The sequence below is a fragment of the Pinus tabuliformis genome, chromosome 2_1, assembly GCF_031772625.1.
Source record: "Pinus tabuliformis cultivar Carrire ecotype Pingquan chromosome 2_1, CPIR1, whole genome shotgun sequence".
In the NCBI taxonomy this organism is placed as follows: Eukaryota; Viridiplantae; Streptophyta; class Pinopsida; order Pinales; family Pinaceae; genus Pinus; species Pinus tabuliformis.
Window position 1 is genome coordinate 126,537,366 of NC_142299.1, and position 13,734 is coordinate 126,551,099.

Genomic DNA, 13,734 nt, shown 5'->3' on the forward strand with positions numbered 1-13,734 from the left:
AGAGGGAGCTTCTCAACCAACAACTGACACTAAGTCTAGAAAGTAGCCTGTGAAGGGGGTGTGTTATAGACACATTTGGGCACTGCAACCCCAATCATATATGTCAATAAACCAAGGGCTCTTTAATCCCTAAAAGTGTTGTTTCATACCCTAAAGGATCATGGTCAATTGATTACATCATTTCCCAGAAGTTCCACCTGAAAAACTACTCATAACTGGCCAAAACTGGACCATACTGACTGCTCCATGGTGAAGGTGTGATGCATACTGAAAGAGCCTTTTGTGGGGTGCAATGAATGAGCAGAGACAAATGACAGAGATAGTTTGCTAAGTGGATGCTCATGGAATCTTCTATAAACTTCTCCTATGACACTTGCCTCTCTGAATTTTCCCAGGGATGAGTAAGAGATCAAAGAAATCTCCAAGTGGAACCAATAACTATTAGTGAAATGACACTAATCAAAAACCCAGAGCTAACTCACCCCCTTGCAAGACATCTATATATGGATCCCTCATCTGAGAGATCTGGAGGCTGGAATTTTGTAATTTGTAAGGAAGTGTTGTTGGTTTCTATTTGAGACATTGTATTGTTGGGTGATCTTGCTTTTCATGAGGTGAAGAGGGCTTTCATGCTGGGAGGATGATGCTGGATTAGACAGTTGGGTTGTAATCCTCTCTTCTACTATCAATAAAGTTATTTGTTTTTTCCTCCATATACTTGTGTATTTGTGAATCTTGCTATTTGTGAATGCAATTGTATGGTTAATGTATTTCTGATTCTGCATTTTTTATGGTATTATAGATCTCCATGCTTTGATGGTGTTTTGTTGCTTTGCCTCTACAGGTATTCTCTGAAGTGGGACAAGTAGGAAAGGAGTGGAAAGCTCTATCAAGGGAGAGAAGAAACAAGCAAGGAGCCAAGTGAAAGAGTTAGGTTGGTGCTCTCTGCTTCTCTCTTATCTATCATACATAAAGGAAATCACAAGTTACTTTGATTGTTTGTTTCTAAGATAGCTACCCGTCTTAGTGGGACTAGAAAATCGAAAAGACACAAGTTTTCCTAGAAACAAAATGTCGACTCCGCTGTGGAGTGATTAGTTTGTTTTTTTGTTATTGTTGTTTGCTTTATAAGCTACAGACTGAGCCTGAAGTTAAACCAGTTAGCCTTCGAATTGCACTTGCTATGCAAGTGCAAAGTAGATCAACGTTGCTTCAGTCAATCTCTGGGTTGGTTTATGAATTGAACATCTGACTTGAAAACATCCTAAGTACCCTGGTGGTAGCTCAATAACCTCCTAAGATCATACCCCTATACTTTGTTCTTAGTGTCTATCATAGCTTAGCTGAAATAACTTAACTTAGTTGCCAATTTTGAGCACAAACCAAACTCGGGTTTCATTCCCTGGCCCATCACACTGTCTAACTGGTAGCCTGTATGCATCGCACCTCCCGTGTTTTGCAGGTGAGGTTCATCCCTGTTTCCCTTAAGGACAGGTGCGATGATTGAATGGTACTATTTTTCCTCCTAGGAAATTGGTTTTTTCTCCTTGTTTTCAGCTCTGTTTGGTAGTTTTGCTGCTTATGATTAGTATATCATTGTTGAAGCCTTCTTCCTTTACATTATTCAATCTCCATTGATCAGGAATTGTGAATGTTTTTTTATGTACTTTTCATCATTTACAATCCTCCTTTGTCAAGATTAGCTTAATTGAACTGTTGTCTTTTGATTCAAAAGTGTCGTAACTATCGTTTTGAGTCAAGAATAAGAGTGTCGTAAAGTCTTCCTCTTCTAGGTAGTTGATTATACTTTTTTTATTGTATTTGATTTGAATTGTCAATATTTGAAGTGTCGAAAGGAGTTTTCCATTCGAAATCGAAAGTGTCGTTTTAGTCTTCCTTTCATTTTGAAAAGAAATTGTTGAAGTGTCGCTTTGAAGAAAAGAGTTCAGATCTGTACTTAGTTTTCCTTTTTGGCATTCTCACATTAAGGAAATGGAAAAACAAATACATGCATGTGAATTTGCATTTAGACTGCATGTGGAAAATAATTTAGGAAAAGTGCATTTAGTGTGTGCTCTCAGCTCTCTGTTGAAAGAATCCTACTTTTATTTCCTTAGTAGCTAGGATTTTCATTGCTAAAAGAAAACAAACGACTGTTTATTATTTTAGATTGCATATTTAGGAATTTCACATCTACATCACATGATGAACCTTGAAAGACAAACTTCTAAGAAAGATCAACTCTAAAATAAATCTCAATGAACATAAAAACGCTTCGGAACCTAATGCTGTTAAGAATTTACTGCATAACATTAATAATTACTGAGAGGAATATATATAAGAAATAACCATCAACAAGCATAAACACATAAACGCAAATGTTTATCCATGAAAACCCCAAATCTGGGGAAAAACCCAACCTAATAAGATCTCATTAGCATTGGCCAAAACCCTGGCCAATCGGACCAAGTGAGCCTTCACTGCTCACCTCCAGGTCTTGCATTACAATGAAGTCCTTCCAGCCTTTTATAAGCTCCATTACATATAATACCACAGGCAGAATACTATGGGTGCACAATACCATGTACCCCAAAACCATCATTGTTTAACCTGGTCAACTTTGACTCTATCTTGAGCCAAGTTTACCTAACAATTACCCCCTTAAACTTGACTTGGGGTTCCTTGACTAACTCCAGCCAAACCTGCTAAGTGAGACAATCCCACTCACTCTAGCTTTTACCCCCCTTAGAGTTTTTACCCTGGGTATTGTTAACCCGACATCCCCCCTATCACCTAGGTCTAACTCAGACTTTACCGGTGATCACTGAGGGGCACACATGCCTTACCAGGTCTTACAGTAGTATGCCCATTTACATGCAATAATTTTGACTTCATTAATTTTATTTTTTTTATTTCTGCTACGATTCTGATCCATCCTCTCTCAATTTGATTTGCTCAAAAACTTCTATCAAACCACTCCAAGTGTGAGCCCGACGAGAACCTCGTAAATTCCATCACTCGTGGCCTCACGTAGTAGAAAACGAACAATTTTCGAAGCCGCATGAACAATTTTCTTCTACTGACCTTCTTTAAATAGTTACATGAATCACAAACAATTCATCAGCATATTCCAAACCGGTAAATATCGCAAATGCACTACGATCCCTGGCAGTTACGGCACTATCTTCTTCACATTCTCCTTAAGGTTCTTCCACGTACGATTGTTCCACCATTATTTTTCCAGACGCATCATTGATCTCATCAAGCACTATAAACCCCTGGCATCAAAGAATCCCTTTGAAGCCAATATCTGGCTCTAATACCAGTTGTTAAGAATTTACTGCATAACATTAATAATTACTGAGAGGAATATATATAAGAAATAACTAGCAACAAGCATAAACACATAAACACAAATGTTTATCTGGGAAAACCCCAAATCTGGGGAACAACCAACCTAATAATATCTCATTAGCATTGGCCAAAACCCTAGCCAATCGGACCAAGTGAGCCTTTACCGCTTACCTCCAGGTGTTGCATTACAATGAAGTCCTTCTAGCCTTGTATAAGCCCCATTACATATAATACCATGGGAAGAATACTATGGGTGCACAATACCATGTGCCCCAAAACCATCACTATTTAACCTGGTAAAATTTGACTCTATACTAAGTCAAGTTTACCTAAAAAATGCAACACATATAGAAGTCTAGGCTAGAGACATGTTCCGGCATTGTAAAACCTGGTAACTATCGTTTTCATTGAAGGTTGGGTGATTCCTCCTCTTTGATACGACAAGTACCAGTATGGACTTGTGCTCCCGTACTGTTGAGTATATATTGGGAGACCAAAATAGGCTGATATCATTTATCCTTAGCAAGTCGTGCCTGTCGCCCTATCAATCGCAATGCACTGAACACAACATTCGGGAATATTGACTGCTATACGTAAAGTCCTTGGTAATTTCTCTTTAATTTACCACCAAGGTGTATATTGCAGTTTTGCGATTGGTTTGGTAATCCCTCTGTCTATATTTCTAGAGTAGTCACTTTCATTCCTTTTCGACTCCCTAAAAGAAAAGGTCCATCTGAGCGCTTTTCACTTCAGGCTCATTAAAAATCGAAGGCGACTAGAGTCACCTTTAGCTTTTTCTCGACTCTTAAAAATTGAAAAAGCAAGTTGTGTCAAAGCATCATAAAATTTATTGAATTCGGAATAACTTTTTCGCTTTAATTTTTGAGTTGATCAAGTAATCCGCAATCGTGGAAGAAAGTTAATAAAAACCCCATAGTTCACGGAGACTAGCGAGTCAACCGTCTTTGACTCTGGAAATGAAACCATTTTGGGCAAAACGGTCTCGTTTAATTGAGTCGAATTCTCCTGGTCTATTTGGAACTTGTGTTTCAACATCATCAGAGACTCCAGTTACTCCAATTATTCCTGGGACACCTAACTTTATAGAAGAAGTTCCACAGTTATAAGAGGACATTAGAACTGATCCTAGTGTAACGGTAAACACTTTTATCCCTGAACTAGCTCCATATAGGGCTGATCTAGAAACTAAAGTTCACTTACCTGAACATCTGGAAGTTGAGTTCTAGAATTCAGAAGGTGTCACCCCTCCAGTGTCTGTTACTGCAGAAGCTATACCTTCTTCGGCTCCAAAAATATTTTACGGACCTGATGGTCTACCTCTTCCACCTAGACTGATTGCTATAGAAGAGATTGTAGAGGATATTCCATCTAGTACCCCATTTCATTTTGGAACTGGGATCCACCTAAATCTTTCTACTACAGAGGTTAGTTCTTTTAATCACCCTTCATCGCAAGTTCCTATCGAATCGCTAGGAAATATTTTGGATAGACTCAATATGTTTGAACAACCATCAACATCAAGGACTATGTCATTTGATACAGCAGTAGCAGAGCCTCTTGCTACTACTCCAACCATGTTCGCTGGTATACCATCTGTCCCAACTATTTCTCAACCGCTAGATGGAGTCCACCCAGGGACTATTTCGACAGCATGGTCTGTTACTATTTGTTCATCCGGAATCTTATCTGGAATTTCTTATGTTGAAACTCAGCAAATTGATCCTTCACATCAGTATCAATTTGGGCAGTCTAGTCTCCAAATACCAATTTATCCTTTGCACACTAGATTTCTGCCATATGGGGGGTAGTATGCCTTTTCATTATTCCCTCCCGGAGAACAACCATATGAGAGTTCACAACAAAATTCGGGTCAAACTGGAATTGCATCCAATGGTTGGGTCCCAATACTACCTCAACAACCAAGGGTTGTATATTCAATGCAACCAAATCAACCTGTGTCGAATATTCCCACTACACCTGTTATTGTGACTATGTTGCAAGTACAAGTGTTTCCTGTTGTATGTCAACCTCAAGTCTCTCAGGTCGTAATACAACAACCTCTTATCTCCATGGCTCAATCTCAGATTAGTGACTCCTTAACTGGAGCGACTTAGGCTCAAACGGGTACTATCACCCCTCATATTGGTCAAACATCCAGTATTGGACAACAACAAATGGTCCAACAACCATGGCTGGTACAATATCAACAACCACAGCTCCAACAAGCTTAGCGAGGACCTGAGCAACAAAGCTTTGCGGGTAATGGGCAAGCATATTTTCAAAACAGTTATCAACAATCATATTATAATATTTATGCCCATCAACCTTATCAAAGTTATCAGCATCAAATACATTATGCTGGTATGCAAAGACCTACTGCTCATGCAATCCCATCTTATCCTGGGTATGCTTTGCCAAACCTGAATCAATAGTTTCCTTTTGTAGCAACTTTAGAATTACCAAATCTGAACCAGCTGACAAATGATCCAATTGCTTATGCCCCTTGGTGGACAGCGATTCCTCATAAACTTCCCTCTGATATTCCCAAATTTAATGGAAATCTGAGTGAAGATACATCAAATCACGTAATGACTTTTCATTTGTGGTTTTCATCTAACACCCTTGATTCGATTAGGCTTTGCCTTTTTCAACGAACATTAACTGGTCTGACAGAAAAATGGTACATTGAATTGCCTAGAGCTTCATTTGACAACTTCAACACCCTTGCCACTACTTTTTTAACCCACTTTCAGTTACCCATAAGGTATGAAACAAGAACGAAGCTCTTTACCAATTTTAAATAGAAAACAACCACTCGCATATCTAATCATATTCATGAGTGGCAACATCATCATCAAATGGTAAAGACATATGTTCCAGATCAGCTTCTAGCTGAGTGGTTTATTAAGTCATTATTACCTTCTATTAGATGTGGCCAAGGGAGGAGTTGTCACTGAAGAGAAAGTCATTGCTCGTGTACAATATCTAGACTTGATCTATACGCAGTCTGGCACACTCTATGACAAAATTCCTGACACTCCTAGACCAGAACTTTTCATTCCTCCCCCTCATAAATCAAATAGGGACACTCATGCTAGTGATGGCGTGATTGGCACCTCAAGTACACAAATCGCAAAGGCTCCATCTAGTAAGGCCCTTGTAGTTTCTAGTAAAAAAGAAAATGACAAACTTCTTGCCTCAGAGGTTAATGTCGTGCCATTTGACAAGGCAAGGAACCAAAGCAACCAGAGGGAAAGAAGAAATGGAAAAACAAAAATAAGGAACAAGAAGATTCAACTCCTAAGAAACCTTCTGGAAACCCCACTGGGTGAAAGAAACCTACTCAATAATGTTTCATATGTGATGGGGACCATTGGATGAAAGATTGTCCGCATTGAGCTGAGGTCACGAAGTTCTTGAAAACTTCAAGTACCTTGGTGGTATTGATTGATCTGTTTCCAAACCCAAAAAATAATCTAGTTGCTATCGATCATGCTTCCCCATCCCAAGTGCTTATGTTGTCCATTTCAAAACAGCAAAATGATGCTTTGATATCAACAAGGAATAAAGATTATGGGAATCCACAGATGTCGAACAACAAGGCTACAGATCAACCCAGTAGTTTGACAACAACTTCGTCAGAAGTTGTGCCACCCATCATTCCTGAATTAACTATAAAGCCGCTAAAGGCAGTAGTACATAAATCGACATTTAATCCTCGTGCTCGAGCAGCATAGAATTATAATATAGTGGAGGATCTGGCTCAATCACCATCCGCTATGTCGACACTTGAAGTACTGTAGAATTTCCCCTCCCAAAAGCAGGCTTTATTATCAGTAATAGGTGGGATTGACCCAACGGATTCAAATCTTGTGGCCTTTAACCATAAAGGATATGAACCTCAGTTACCAGCACAGCTCGCTTTCCTTATACAAGTATATGACGAGGGGGCATATACTTGTATTATGTCAATGAGTTGTTGGAAAATGTTAGGCTCACCACCCTTGTCACGATCATCAACAACATTAAAAGTGTTCGATGGAAGAAAATACACTCCATATGGGATATTAAGTAACTTTCAAGTTGAGCTGGGGGGCAAGATAGTAGAAATTGAAGTCGAGGTCATTGATGGAAACCTTGACTATAATATCTTACTGGGTAGACCTTGGATTTATGCTATGGTTGCTGTTGTGTCAACATATTTCAAAAATATTGAATTTCCCTTCCAAGGAGGAATTACAATCATTGACCAGCTAACTTTTCTCCCCAACAGTTCACAAGCTACTAGAAGCATTCCATTGATCCATGGAAATCCTCAAACGCTTCAAAATGTCTGAGTAGGTCTCCTAAAAGACCCTTCCTTAATGGGTACTTTTTCCCTCCCGCCTCCAAGTAATCTGGCGGAAGTGGCCACAGTGGAGACCTATCACATGATATCTTCTACATCATCAAAGATTAAGAAGAACTCTGACCCTATTGTTAACATGGATCATCACGAGGCATTGCCCCCAAGCCCTATAGAATTGTTCAAGAAATCAATTTTATGGCCATGGACAGCAAACCCAAATCAACACTCATCAAGTGTTTGGATAGACAGGTCTTTAGAATATGGCACCTCTTCCAATCCTTGGTCTAGTACACATTCTACAGACGAAGGAATCATTCAGTCAATAATGATAGGAGAGGCACCATGGGAAGAATGCCACCATTGTTCCCATCTTCAAGATAACAACAAAGATTATTCCACTGACCTTAATCATCCTTCAGTTTTTTATTTTCTATCAAATACTATAAATATAGTGGATTCCGAGCGAAATCTATCCAATATCGAGGAAATTATCGCTATTAATATCTCGACCAAAACTAATATTGTAGAGAATATTCATGTTGGCAAATCTTGTTCTCCATCAGAACTAGAAATATATTGCGCTCTCTTTAGCGAATTCAGAGATGTATTTGCATGGTCATATAAAGAAATGCCAGGCATTCACTCGAGTATCATTGAGCATGAAATCAAGATGTATCCAGATGTCAAACCATTACGACAATGGCTTCGACCAGTACACCCAAAGAAAGTCGTTTCCATTAAGGCGGAAGTTGGAAAACTTCTACATGCTAGTTTCATTTACCCTGTTCCTCTAACAGATTAGGTATCGAATACTGTTCCTGTGATGAAAAAGCAAGGAAAAATCAAAGTGTGCATTGATTACAGGGATGTAAATCAGGCATGTCCAAAGGACAACTACCCTACACACTTCATCGACCAGATAATTGATGAATGTGCCGGATGCGAAATCTTTTCCTTCATGGATGGATTTTCCGGATACAATCAAATCAACATCTGCCCACAAGACCAGTCGAAGACTGCATTTATATGTCCATGGGGCACATTCGTGTACCGTGAACTATCGTTCGGTCTGAATAACGTAGGGGAAACTTTTCAGAGGGCAATGAACTACGCCTTCCATGACATCAAACACATCGTTCAACCATATCTTGACGATTTACCAGCTCATTTGCGAAAGCAGTGATCACCTGCAGCATTTGAGAGCTATATTTCTCCGTTTCCGACACTACAAGATACAACTTAATCCACACAAGTGTGTGTTTTGTGTTGGTTCTGGTCGGTTACTTGGATTCGTAGTTTCTAAGGATGGAATTCAACTCGACCCATGTAAGGTCTAGGAAATCATCGATATGCCTCCACCTTCAAATTTGCTTCAGATTCAGAAACTCCAAGGGAAAGCAAACTTTCTAAGGAGGTTCATTCCAAATTATGCTGAACTTGCTAAGGGTTATACGTGTTATACGCGTCTTTTGAAAAAATAAGTACCCTTCAACTGGGATCAAGTTGCGCAAGCTTCCTTTGATGCTTTAAAAGGTTCCCTAGTAAAAGCATCATTAATGTATGCTCCTGACTATTAAAAAGACTTTAACCTATATCTCGCCACTATAGATACAACCATCGAAATGGTTTTAGTACAAGAAGACAATGGAATAGAACATCCTGTGTATTATTTAAGCTACAACTTAAATGATATAGAAAGCAAATACTCCTACGTTGAAAAGTTGGCTTTGGTAGCTGTTCAAGCAGTGCAAAGATTTCGACACTATATACTTTTTTGAAAAACAACCATTTTGTTAGATTGCAACCCTATGACTTACATACTGTCACGTCAATTTCTAGGGAGAAAAATATTCAAAATGGATAGCCATTTTGCAAGAGTTTGATCTAGAATTCACAAAATCCAAATCAAAGAAATCTCTTGTCTTTGCAGAATTGCTTTGTGACCTCCCATTGTTGTCCAATGATTTAACATCTAAAGCATCAATCGTGGATGAAACATTGTTTCTGATATCATCAAGCGATCCGTGAAATGGAGATATGCTGATCTATCTCCAAACCCAAACATTTAGGCCTAATATCTCTCACTCTGAACAACGACGTATTCGATACCAAGCAAAAGACTACATGATCGTTGGTGATACACTTTACCATCGTGGTGTCGATACAGTTCTTAGAAGGTGCCTCACGCATGAGGAGGCCGAAAAAGTCCTGAATGACTGTCATTTAGGCGCATGTGGGGGGCATCAATCTGATTACGCTACAACGCAAAGGATCTTGCAAGCTGGTTACTTCTGGCCCACAATATTCAAAGATTGCATAATTATAGTTAGAAGTTGCCATGCTTGTCATATTTTCGACTGAAAAACTAGATTACCACCTGCACTGCTACATCCAGTAATCGTTGTTGGGCCATTCGCCAAATGGGGCATAGGTTTCATGACATGTAACCCCACCTCGGCCCGGGGGCATGGGTATATCATAGTCACTGTCGACTATTTTACAAAATGGGTTGAGGCGATGCCTACATTAAAAAACAGCGGCGAAACAGCTGCTCTTTTCTTTTTCAATCATGTAGTCTCTAGATTCGGTGTTCCACAGGCTATAGTCATAGATCATGGATCACATTTTTGCAATCACATGATGGTTGAATTAGCTGCCAAATTAGGATTGTCCCACGATAGTTCTAATCTGTATTATCCGCAAGATAACGGACAAGTTGAGGCCATCAACAAAGTCCTGAAGCGCATGCTGCAAAGGATGATTGGAGTCCACAAATGGAATTGGAACTTAATCCTGTACTCAACTCTATGGGCATATAGAACATCGATAAGAAACATGACTAGATTCACACCCTTTCAGTTGGTGTATGGCCTGGAAGCTATCTTACTGATTCAGTGTGAAATTTCATCTCTCAAACTCGCAATCGATCTACTTCCCAAAACTTTGGAGGAAGAAGCTCATTTCTTGGAATTAATCCACTTGGATGAAACCTGTCATGACGCCGCGCTAGCTAATGAAGCACATAAGAAATGTGTCAAAGCACAATTTGACAAAAATGTCAAGCCTCGTGTTTTCTCAGAAGGCGACCTGGTCTTGCTTTACGATCAGGACTCTGATAAATTGGGAGCAAGTTCGAACCATTATGGATGGGCCCCTATATTGTTAAATGAGTATTAGCAAAAGAAGCCTACAAGTTGGTAGATTACGATGGGATTCCACTGTCGCAACCCCGAAATGGGTTGTATCTTAAGCGTTACTATGCTTGATTAAGTGTAGTAATCTCTTTATAGATATGCTTTTGTTACATTTTTGTTTTTGTCAAGAGTTGTGATTTTGGTTAGGTAATCCACTTTTCATTTTTTGCAAATGTCGAACCTTTTGGAAACATTCATTGGGTATGCCGACGGAGCTAGTTGTAGAACGCGGAACCTATCTTCCAGAGCCTGGGCCATTTTTTCTCCAAGCGGTGAGTTAGTGAGTTTCAGGGGGATATGTATTGGTCAATCAACAAACAACATCGCTGAGTACAGTGCATTGATGGAACTTCTCTCTGATTCCATTTCAGATGGTATACACCGACTTGTTGTTAGGATAGATTCACAATTCGTTATTCTACAACTTATTGTTGTCTATTCTGTTCGAAACCCAGCAATCTATTGTATTCTCCTAAGAGTCAAGCTTTTGGAAAGGCAGTTTGATTCCATTGAATATCAACATATTTCTAGAAACCTAAACACATTAACTGATTCATTAGCAAATTATGTGCTAGATAGACATTTGCAACATTTGTAAAGAAAAGCATTTCAAATTAACATTTGCATCATGATGACATAACTTAACCAAGATAAAACTCCGAAAATCAAAAATATATAATTGTTTATAGTTTTTACAAAATGGTTTGTGTCCAAGACAAAATCGGTCAAACGACCAAAAACTCAAAAATGAGTGCAGGAAAGCATCCTAAGCTAATGATGTTGATGATAACACATCACCGCCTGTGCGATCATACGCAAGAGCCTAGTCCATCGACTCGGCACGCCAGTAGTATGGCGCTGTAATCTCAGAGGTAACTTGTCAGTCCTCACATCTGGAATACCAAGAGTGAGGCCATCAACCTGATCTTGCAGCACAGCAAGGGTCTCTGTTATGTCCAAATTATGAAGGACAGCCCTCCCTACAACCTCTCCTGTTGGAACGTTAGCTACTGCCCTTGGGCGTGCTGCTGGTTGCACTAGCCCAACATCTGTAGAAATATATGAGTTTGATTAGTCTTGATAACATTTAAAAAACACTAAAACATTTAAAGAACTGATAAGAAAAGATATGGTCAATTCGTTTTACCCATGACACTCCACTGCTTGGCAGCCGATAACACCAAATCTAGGTCGCCTTGGAAATCCATCCCAACATATGGATATTCTACAAAAACCATCTCCTGATGGTTGAACCACTCAAAGAAAGCGTCAGAGAAAGAAATTTGTGACTGACCAGCATGTCTGGCCATGAGATCAACCCATCTCTACATCTGTGGTTCCCTCGGTGCTGGCAACCCTAACAAAATGTATTGTGGCTGCATTAGCGGAATCCTCTCAAAGACGAAAGTAGTCAAAATGGAACTATAGCCAAAGTTCTTGGATCTTCAATTCTTTACCATGGAGAGTTGTTCTTTTATAACAGGAAGTACCACCTCACACCAGTTGAATACCTTTGGTTCCAGGCATTCCAGGGCATACTACATATACGATCTGTTGGCCAAATGAAGAGCCATGCTACCAGCCAATCAAGCAAAGGTGAACAAAATGGTCCTTAAGGATAGATCAGTGACATCTCAGATATTGATTTTTTCGTCCGTACTAGGCTGAGATCCATCTATACAAAACTGGTGAATATAATCCCTCACGGATTCACCCCCATGGGCGGATCCTGATAGTGAGAGAGGGGCACCACGCCTCGATAATCCCGTCAAATACTAGATATCCTCGACTGTCAATGGAATGGATTTGCCTCTAATCTGGTATACCTGGTTGATCGGATCCCATGCATCAAGAAAATATTGCAACAAATTAATTTTTTGCCTCATGCTGGATATGCAGAAGAATTTGAGAAAACCACAGTTTCGTAATGCAGTAACTGTGCCCTGGTCGTGTAAGGCAATCATGTCCTCTTCTTCATGTTCACGTTCACACCATGTAACGACCATATTGATCCAATAAATCTCTGAAACACAAACAAAAGATAAATTAGGATCTTGATTTGAGCAAAAATAGGAAAAAATTTCATGAAAAAACACTATGCAAAGTTTCCCTTCTACTCCCATCGCACCCTGCCTTTGAGCAAGGTGAGATGCATATTGAATGGCCAGTGTCTAGCTCAGTATGCATCACACCTTTCGATGTAGGCTAGGTGTGTTGGACAGAGAACGAATTCTCCAAACCCTAGGGGCCCAAAAATAGGAAAAAAACTTGCTCAAGATCAGAAAAAGATGGAATGAAAATGAAGAGCTCAGGGTTAGCCCCTACCTAGTCCTGATGGCGTGGAGAATAGTCCACCGAATCTCCTGAAATTAGCTGGTGAAATTTTAGGGGGAAAACCGCTCCAGAGCTCCAAAATCCAAAATTCGAAACGAAATGGTAAAAATGAGAGGTAAAACTACTTTTTATGTTGCTATTCTCATACTTCATGTAAAATGATAGTTTTTAATCCATTTTTCAAGCATATACATGTATTTCTAATCAATTTGATGGAGCAATTGAGCAGGTTGAATGACTGATGAAAGAATTTAACGTGTTAGATGGTAAACTAAATATCTTCGACCAATATCACGAGCAATGTTTCCGCAAATTTGAAGATCGTTAAAAATAAACCTAGCACTGAGCACATGTTGGCACAAGGTTCAAGCTCATTAAAAAACAAACCCACCTTCAGTAAACGACCCTCGTGATTGCCTTGCTATCAACCTTTTGAGCGTTGGTTGTGTTCTTCCATCACCTCCATTCTTTTGGCCGACCAAA